Raw genomic sequence first — 10,723 nt, 5'->3', positions numbered from 1 at the left:
TTTTTTTTTTTTCTAAAATGCGATAACTGAGAAGAGGTCATAATTAATAATTTTTCTTTTCTTTTCCTTTAAGGAATCTTATTATTCTGTGAGAGTAAATTTGTGTGAAGCTGTTAGCTTTTAAAAGAAAAAAAAAAAAAAATGTTTTCTATATGACCTGCAGCAGCGGACTACAATCCATTCCTCCATACAGGCCTAAAGCACTGAATGTCAGCCTGACAATAAAACACCATACTGGATTTTAAAAATCCAACATTATCTTTAAAAAAAAAAAAAGACCTGGTAAATTGTTATTAATTTATTCAGGCAAATTTGTTCTTTTAGAAAAAAAAAAAATTGGCAAATTTTGAATGATTTCAGTATGCAGTTGCTGTATTGCTGTCCTCACTTCAGTGAGGACATAAATAAAGGTTGCACTTAATGGAGATACCCTTAACTGATGCTCAGTACATTCCCAATGTAGGATTAAACCACCATATTTAATATGTTGAATAAGTTAAGACTACTTGTGATTAATGTGAGAAGGAGAACAGTCCTGTTTATGGTTTGTAAATATATTCTTTTTTATATGTTAAAGCAGCTTGGACTGTACATGAGAGATGGCCTAAATCTAAACAATCAGAATACCAGCTGCTTGCATCATCCACAGTATATGCTACATGTAACTACCACACATTATTTCTTTATCAAGCCCATTTGATTACCTCCCCCACAAGCTCATCCCATGTGTCCTTACTCAATTTGTTTAACAAAATGCTATTTCAATAGCTGTATCACTTTCTAAATCACTCTCCGTCTTCGTCTTGTGGCTGGTGTGGCGGTGCTGTATGACCCAGGCTGATTTCCTGTGTCCCCTGAACGCTGCATGAAATGGTTTCAATTGAAAGTCATATCGATATGTGTTAGCATGTGTTCTTCTCTGTTAGAGCAGCATGCTCTAAGCCTCTCTTTTCAACGGCGTCTTTTCACAGTTCACCAGCTCAGATTCATGCATTAGGAGCGGCTTTTTAAAAGGAAGCCTGTTCATTGGCTTCACACAGTGATATGGGTTTTACTCCCTGTAACAGATTTTGAGACAGTCAACGTGTCTTTTGAGGATTACGGTTTTTATTTTCTGCATTGTTCATCCTGAGATGAATCTGGTACAAAGAGGAAAAAAAAGAATAGAAAAAAATACCATATGAGTTATGATAATTTCGAGCACAGCTGCACTAGGGGGATGGCCAGACGACCTTGAGTAGGGGCTATGCTTACAGCAAAAATGAAAGATCGGAGCTGAGAAATGAAGATGTGTGAGAAAGAAATGGAGGGAGAGAGAGCAAGACCTTGACCAGAGAGAATAGTCATTCAAATGAAATTGGAAGCATATGAAAGTTCTTCTTTTTTTTTTTTTTTTTTTTGTACCCAAATGCACATCTACTGGCCACATCTTATAACAGACCATCAATGTGAGACAGAGTGAGCGTGAGAGGGAGGGAGACAGCAAAACCACATGAAAGGAAAATGAGACTACATCTTTCATTTTAGCACTGCAATTCTCAGCCATCGAAAATCATCATCACTTGAAAGTTTGACCTTCCATTTGGGCCAATTGTCAGGTTTTTATCTGTACCACTTTGCTTTGATAGAAAAAGAAATATGCTGTGCTTTAAATGCAACCCCCTATTTTTTTTTTAAGTTTTGGGCATCCTAGAAAGAAACTGTTGAGGTCAGAAGAACTCTCCATAAACTATGTAGATTATAGCAAATTAACAAAGAAAGCAAGACTGGCTGAAGAGCTGCTTTTAGCTCGTTTTCACAGGTTGATGCATGAGTGCACAAAGAAAGAAAAAAAAATCAAGGTGCTGTTTTAAAACCCACAGTGTGTTAATTCTCAGTTTGGAGTGAGGCCACCATGAGCCATACAAACACAGTCAGAGGATGGAAAGTGGGTACCTCATAGAGACCCAAAATCACACATGGACATTCAGTCTTACAATATGTTTACAGTGTTGAAGTATGCCATTAATGAAATAATCTGTGTAAGTGTTTAAAATGATGATAAAGTATTGTTTTTCTCCAGTGCTCATTCAAACAATTTGAATGCCATAGTCGTTTCGTATGATTATCCTGGTGGAGGGTTTTATCTACATGGATATGTTTCTGTATGATTGCTTGTTCACTGTATGGACAGTTGGCAGATCTTTCTTTTTTTTTTTCTAACAAGTAGCAGTGCCATTGTTGACTTCTGGTATTTTATTTTGAATTTTGCTCCATTTTTTCCCCCTATTTGTTTTAAAAGTATTTTCTTCTTTTGGTTTGGTGAAGCTATCCTTAATGGATGTAAAACAAAGAAATTAAAAAATGAGGAGAGTGTAACTAAAAGAAGAACCTTCGGCAGGGGAATACAGTGGTTTTGTGCAGGAATGCTTTCCAAATCAATTTCACCGGACTTTCACGGACATTATGTTTAGCTTTTTTTTTTCTCTCTCTCTTTCTCTGTTTTTTTTCCCTCATGGCTGGCTGAAGGTCTTGTGATGGCATTTACAATTGTAACTTTGGATACATTTTCATATTTCACTTTTCACAACTTTCACTTACACTCTTTGTACAAAATTTTTTCCCTGTTCTTTTTTTTTCCTTTTTGGGGGAGGGGGGGGAGAAAAATGCATCATTGTGGAAAAAACGTAATTTCAGAACAGTACACATCTGCTGTTTTGAACATATATGTATTTTTGTAATGTGTTGAAAAATCAATACAAGAAAGCCAACACTTCAATAAATGTTGCAACTGCTCTATCATTGAACAATCTTTTTATTCTGATTATTTCCTCTCTCACCAAATTCAAAACACACACCAGAGCGAAGTAGGCGCCATAACTTGAAATACAGTTAAAGCAATAATATCTTAAGTTGACATCTTTGGAAAATACCATTGTATTTGTTATATTGTAGATCAATTTCTGTTAAATCGATAGATAAAATAAATAAAAAAAATTAATATATATTGCCAACAACTGTATTAAAAACCTGACAAATTTAATATTAATGCAAGTCTCTAAATCAAATGTTAGTGTTGCTAGTTGTGTGGCTTATATCTATATGCAAATTCTAAATTTTGACTTCAGGATGGTATTTTAATGCCCAAACTTATGTATGGATCTTTAAAAACATATGTCAATCCCTTTTCAATTTTCATAACCGACTGTGAAACGTATTTGTCCGCTGCATGTAAAAAACCCCACATTTTAATAATCAAGATGTGTTTAGTTAATCAGTATTGTGAGTCATAAAATCATCAACAAATTATGCAATACAGAAAAGACATTGCTGAGTGTAGCTGGATGTATGATTATTCCTGTCCCAGAATGCAACACAGCATAATACCCTCACATTCTCTGTTGAGATCAAGCCACCACAAAAGGCACACCTGGTCAATTACTTGTTAACACAAATAGGTAATAATGCCAGTGACATGGCATCAGCTCAGTGCTTTTGTGCATTTAAACATGGTCTAGATTAGTGGATCCAAACCTATTTTTCCTGTGAACCTCCTCCATTACCAAAAATCTGTGGACCCTTGAAACAGTGCTTGGCTTTATGCTTTCATTAGCTAGCTACTCACCATAAATCATACATTATGTCTGAATTTATTTATTTTTTCCAAAATAGGGACAAATCATCTCAATGGTAACATTTCTCAGACATATTTCATGAATTGAAAAGTGCAATGAAAGTGTTTTTGGTTCCACATTGGTTCCATATGAATGAGACACCCAATATACATATATATATATATATATATATATATATATATATATATATATATATATATATATATATATATATATATATATATATATATATATATATATATATATATATATATATATAAAGCTAATACACCTCCATTCATCTCTGTATGGACACGGCCTTAATTTCAATCACACTGGTTCTGAACAGTCAAAGCCACAGGGACCTGTTTTGCTCTTTGGGTGACTCCCAGAGTCCCAACAGTTTAAGCTTCAGAAAGAAGACGAAAGGCAACGTAAATGACTGTGAATGTGACATTCTTATTTACCATGTCCATCCATTTATGACCAAAATGTGCCATCTTCTGATGGCTTCATTGTCAGGTTAATGTGCTACTCCAAAATAAAAAACACTTAAATTATCTACAACAGGATAATAAACTCAGTGTGGATTCAGTCAGCAGATAGATAGAACACCTTTGGGATGTAATGCTCTCATCAACAAATCTACACCAACTAGTGTGTGTAGTACTAGTAAAACAGATGTTAAGATCATGTTGTATTTACTCATTTAGTGTTTTCATGCAACAAAACAACAAGTACGACAAAAAGTAAAACAACACTGAAGATTTTCCACAGAAATTTAATCCTGTACTGTACACTAATAAAACATTATCACCACAGTTAATAGTCAGAAATGACACTTTCATAGCTTATTTTAGTTAGATAGAACAATATCCAGTAGAACACGCATACGCACACACACAGACACACACAAATATGTGTGTGTGTGTGTATATATATATATATATATATATATATATATATATATATATATATATATATATATATATATATATATATATATATGTATACATATATGTGTGTGTGTGTGTGTGTGTGTGTGTATGAATATGTCTTACTATGACTACCACCTTTACTAAATGCACAAAACACATTGACCAGATGGACTACAAATATTATCTAAACAAGGGAATTTGAATGGCTGAATGGCAAAAAACTATACCCAAATCATGTTTGTTTGCCTAGATTTAAAGTTTCCTGTTTTGTTTTTATTTTACATTTTTCCATGAAGCTGTTTGATGTGCAACAGAGGTCTTCTAATTTGTAAGTCTAAAATCTCACATAGATCTTCAACAAAGTTAAGATGTGAAGACTGCAGAGGTTATAACATATGACCCACATCATTTTTGTAATGATGGAAACTCAGTTTTTCTATTAAAATACTACCAGAGGCAAGAGCGGTTCATCTTAGAATTGATGAATGTCGTTTTGGATCCAGATGGAGGTCCAGGACTTTTGTGTTCAGCCTTGGCTGTGGTATGAAGTTGAAGGCTGAGAGTAAAAACGAATGCATCACTTTAACATATCATACCTGCAGAGATCAGCCAAAACATAATGACCACCCCTGCCTAACATGCTCTTGGCCCTTCTTATAGTGCCAAAAAAGCTTTTACCTGCTGAGACACGGACCCTGCAAGACTTCAGATGGTGTCTTGTGGTATCTGGCAAAATAATATTAGTCACAGATTCATCCAGTTCTTCTCTTGTGAACCGGAGCCATTGCAGATGAAACGTTTCACAGCAGTACGTCTTCTATAAGTGGCATGTTTTTTTTATTAACAGAACTACGTTTCAATTGTAATTCTGCAGTCAGAAATATACACTTTGTATATTACGTTAAAGTTGCCATTTGTGCAACTTTAATTTAAAAAAAAAAAAAAAAAAAACTTACATAAATAAATCATAATAAAAAAAAAAAACATTAAAAGTTCTCAAACATCTGCAACAAAATCGCATCATATTTCTGTTAAGTCCAGAAAATCTGCCTCACAGCAAGAATGTTGCTGGTTCGATCCTCGGGTGGGGGGCTCAAATGGTGGCCTTTCTGTGTGGAGTTTGTAAGTTCTCCCCTTGTATTGCATGGGTTCTCCCTGGGTACTCCGGCCTTCTCCCACCGTCTAAAGACATACATTTGAGGTAAATTGGTTACTCTAAATTGCCCATAGGAGTGAGTGAGAATGATTGTCTCTGTGTGTGGCCCTGTGATGGACTGGCGACCTGTCCAGGGTGTACCACGCCTCTCGCATAATGATTGCTGAGATAGGCTCCAGCTTTCCCTTGATCAGATGAAGCCATTTGGAAAATGAATGAATAAATGACAAAATATCTGTTGTTTTTCTTTCAATGACAGATTTATCCTGTGTCTTACAGACTGGTCGGGATCCAGACACAGATCCAGAGAGGGTATTTGCTCTATGGAAAGGCTTCAAAAAAGAGCTATGATTGTCTTCAAGGGTGGTAATAAAACAATAAAAAACAAACAAACAAATAAAACACCCCCTCCACCGAATGATGATACAAATATGGTTAAATTAAACTGAACTAAATCAACTGAGGTGCATGTTCAAATCAGGTTGATATCCAGTTGCTGGCGCGTAATGTAATATGTACAGCGAATGTTGCTGGGCAACAGCAGCTGCAGGAATGCACATTATAAATGTCACTGTGTCATTGAAATAAGCCAGAAACAAATTTATTTAAGGTCAGAAAGTTACATAGGGAAATAGTTCAACTTTAAGATCATAAAAGTCAATAAATAGAAATACAAATACAATAAATAGTCTGAAAAGTGGTTTGAAATTTGTGCGATTGTGTCTGTATCATATTAAACTACTACATTTGCATACCTTCATACCATCGATAGTCAATCAACAACTACTTTACTTTTTCAAACACTGCAAACTCCTTTAGCTTGGAACTACAAGTGCTTTAGTTTCCTTTTTCATGTTCTTCTTTCTTCATAATGGTACAGTTTAGCTCTGAATTTCATTTGAACTCATATATTTTAAATGAGATTGATTTTAAAAATGCTGTTTATCACTTTAAAGCGATAATATTAGTTGTGGGTCATGGCAATTCCAGTTGTGATGCCATCTGTGGTCATGGGTGTGCTGGCACTCGGCCTGAAAGGATCCACAAGAAAACGTTTTCTTTTAGTGTGCCAAGCTAGATCTTCATCTATTTCTTCATTTATTTACTTTTGGTTTTGTAGACAGAAGATATTCATATAGAGTTGTGGTATGCAACATTGGGTTGTGGGATTGTGTCTCTGTGTGAATGATCATGTGTGTCCATATATTTTATCTTCTTTGTTGTTTTTAATGTATGTAAAGCACTTGCTTCATGTATGAAAGGTGCTTTACAAATACAATTTAATTTGATTTGATTTGAAAATTAGGCTTATCTAATCTTACATTTTCACTAAATTATCCAATAATACAAACTGCAACATTTCAAAAAAATATTTTTCAGCAAATTATCCAGTGGTGTGCAGTTGAATGATTCTTCTAAATTTTTCTGCATGAGCACAAACTACAAAACAATTTCATGTTTGGAGGTTGGATGAGAGCCTTGGATACAGTAGTTTGTTCACTTAATTTGAAGTGGACACAAAGTTTCACTTTAAGGCTTGTAGAGCCTGATGTTATTTAGACAAGGGTAATATAAAATTAATTGCTGCTTTCCACCTCTGAATCACTACCCTGCGAGACATTTAAAATGAGCAAGACTTCTTGACATGATTAACATGTCAACCTGTTTGTGTGTACCACCTTCTAGAGGAGCAGCTGTGTCTGTGGTGGCTCGCCAGAGAGACAGAGTTTGCTGTGACCTGCAGACAGTGACCATATCATGAGTAAATGGATTAAAGGCACCAGGGAATGACTGATGAATGTAATAGTAACAAAAATCTTAATGTTACTGTTTATCAGAGTCACTGGGATTGGAAAGAGAGAAACAGTTCTGGAGATTTAGACTGCAAATTTTGGTATTAATCGAACAGTCAGTAAATCCGCAGAAATGATTGTTGATACAAATATGATACCGATACAGATATGATATGATACTGATGGTACTTTTTGCTTGAAGTTTCCCTATCATTTAATGGTTTTGCCTTTCAATATTGATACTGATCATGATCAGTAAAATGCAGTACAAAGACTTTTGTGAAAAAAAAAAATTCCATTTAATATTTACAAACTGAATCGGAGAACTGGAAGTATTTAAGTGTTTTTTGTTTGTAAATAATATTAACTAACAATGTGAACAATGTAAAAAAGAAAAAAAAAACTATCACACACAATTTGCCTCAGGAAAAATAGACATTCCTTCATTCATTTGCGGGGGAGCTGGAGCATATCCCAGCAGCCTTTAGGCGAGAGGCGGGGTACAACAGTCCAAACTAGCTAAACAAAAGCAAAACTTGCTATTGATTGGCTCTCATTCCCATTCTTTGGCTGTTTTACCCCAAAAGCTGTCTGCAAGAAAAATACTCACATCAAACAATACCGATAATAACTCTGGTATAAATTCATTCAATATTTGGCCTAATCTGTTCAGCCGTATTGGAGATGTTCCAACATTGGTTGTGATAATGCAAATGTCCACAGCCTTTTTTGTGACATTAGACCCCAAACTCCAGGAATCTGATAATAATCAGACTTTCAGTGACGTGCGTGTCAGCATACTCAATCTGGGCACTTAAAGCTAATTTTCCAGAAGTTTTACTCTAAGTAAGTGAAAGCATTCTCAGAAAAATGCTAACAACCAATATGCCACTATCCACTCCACTTGATGCTTGGGCTGTTGTTGTACTGTGAACTCTGTGTAATTAGTTATATTTTGTCTGTCAGGTCTGAGTGGCTAACCTAGTCTGTATAAAACCTGTTGGAAGTGTCCTGGTGGCCACCACCACTGCCTGGTTCACTGCGTCTTCATTTGGTTTCTTTTGTTTTCTGAGTTGGGAACCTCCGGTAGTCTTGTTTATGGGTTTGTTTCTTTTGGTTTGGGGAGCAGCCCAGATCCTTACAGCCAACTGCATGGCTGGTTTGTGGTCTGCTCTCCTCTTTTGTTTCTTTTGGCCAGTGCTCCTGTCTTCTTTATTATTGTTTATATTAACTTCCTTTTTAAATGTTTGGTTTGGTGGTGGTCTCATATGTTGTGTTCTCTTTTGTGTTGATCCGTTCTTTTGTTCAGGGACCATAACATTTAAAAATGTGGACATGTTTAGATATACCCTGCTCAAAAAATTAAGGGAACACTCAAGCAACACATTGTAGATCTGAATGAATGAAATATTTTTTTTAAAATACTTTGTTCTTTCCATAGTTGAATGTGCTGACAACAAAATCACACAAAAATTATCAATGAAAATCAAATGGATCAACCCATGGAGGTCTGGATTTGGAGTTATGCTCAAAATTAAAGTGGAAAAACACACTACAGGCTGATCCAACTTTGATGTAATGTCCTGTAAACAAGTCAAAAGGAGGCTCAGTAGTGTGTGTGGCCTCCGCGTGCCTGTATAACCTCCCTACAACGCCTGGGCATGCTCCTGATGAGGCAGCAGATGTTCTCCTGAGGGATCTCCTCACAGACCTGGACTAAAGCATCCGCCAACTCCTGCACAGTCTGTGGTGCAACTTGGTGTTGGTGGATGGAGCGAGACATGATGTGCCAGATGTGCTTAATTGAGTTCAGGTCTGGGGAATGGACGGGCCAGTCCATAACATCAATGCCTTTGTTTAGCAGGAACTGCTAAAACACTCCAGCCATTTGAGGTCTAGCATTGTTTTGCATTAGGAAGAACCCAGGGCCAACTGCATCAGCATATGGTCCCACAAGGGGTCTGAGGATCTCATCTTGGTACCTAATGGCACTCAGGCTACCTCTGGCGAGCACATGGAAGGCTGTGCAGCCCTCCAAAGAAATGCCACCCCACACCGTTACTGACCTGCTGCCAAACCGGTCATGCTGGAGGATGTTGCAGGCAGCAGAACGTTCTCCACGGCATCTCCAGACTCTGTCACATGTGCTCAGTGTGAACCTGCTTTCATCTGTGAAGAGCACAGAGCACCAGTGCAAATTTGCCAATCTTGGTGTTCTCTGGCAAATGCCAAACATCCTGCACGGTGTTGGGCTGGAAGAACAACCCACACCTGTGAACGTCAGGCCCTCATACCACCCTCATTGAGTCTGTTTCTGACTGTTTGAGCAGACACATGCACATTTGTGGTCTGTTGGAGCTCATTTTGCAGTAGTGCATTTCCTGTTCCTTCTTGCACAAAGAAGGAGGAGGTAGTGGTCCTGCTGCTGGGTTGTTGCCCTCCCACGGCCCCCTCCACATCTCCTGATGTACTGGCCTGTCTCCTGGTAGTGCCTCCATGCTCTGGACACTACGCAGACAGACACAGCAAACCTTCTTGCCACAGCTCGCATTGATGTACCATCCTGGATGAGCTGCACTACCTGAGCCACTTGTGTGGGTTGTAGACTCCGTCTCATGCTACCACTACAGTGAAAGCACCATCAGCATTCAAAAGTTACCAAAACATCAGCCAGAAAGCATCAGAACTGAGAGGTGGTCTGTAGTCACCACCTGCAGAACCACTCCTTTATTGGGTGTGTCTTGCCAATTGCCTATAATTTCCACCTGTTGTCCATTCCATTTGCACAGGAGCATGTGAAATTGATTGTCAATCAGTGTTGCTTCCTAAGTGGACAGTTCGATTTCACAGAAGTGTGGTTGACTTGGAGTTACAATGTGTTAAGTGTTCCCTTTATTTTTTATAAGCAGTGCATCAACACAAAAAACAAACCAACCAAAGCAACAGTTGTCAAGTACCCTTGACCTACAATCTCTAAATGAGGTAAACAAATACAAGAATGTGTTGGTAAAACTTTGTGAAGATTCCAAATAATAAAAAACATGCATATGAAAATCTATGTACATTACATTCAATTTCAGGTAGACAAACAAAGAAATTGACCATTTTACCACCATTAGCCTCATAAGAACTTTCCTTTCATAAGAACTTGTTTACTCTATGTTTAATACATGACCCCATTTTGAACAAGTGACATTGAAAGTACATCTTAAGTAAGTTGGTAGAGAAAAGTTACCTCTGGAG

The sequence above is a fragment of the Telmatherina bonti genome, assembly GCF_933228915.1.
Source record: "Telmatherina bonti genome assembly, chromosome: 16".
NCBI lineage: Eukaryota > Metazoa > Chordata > Actinopteri > Atheriniformes > Telmatherinidae > Telmatherina > Telmatherina bonti.
This window is presented reverse-complemented; position numbering follows the sequence as displayed.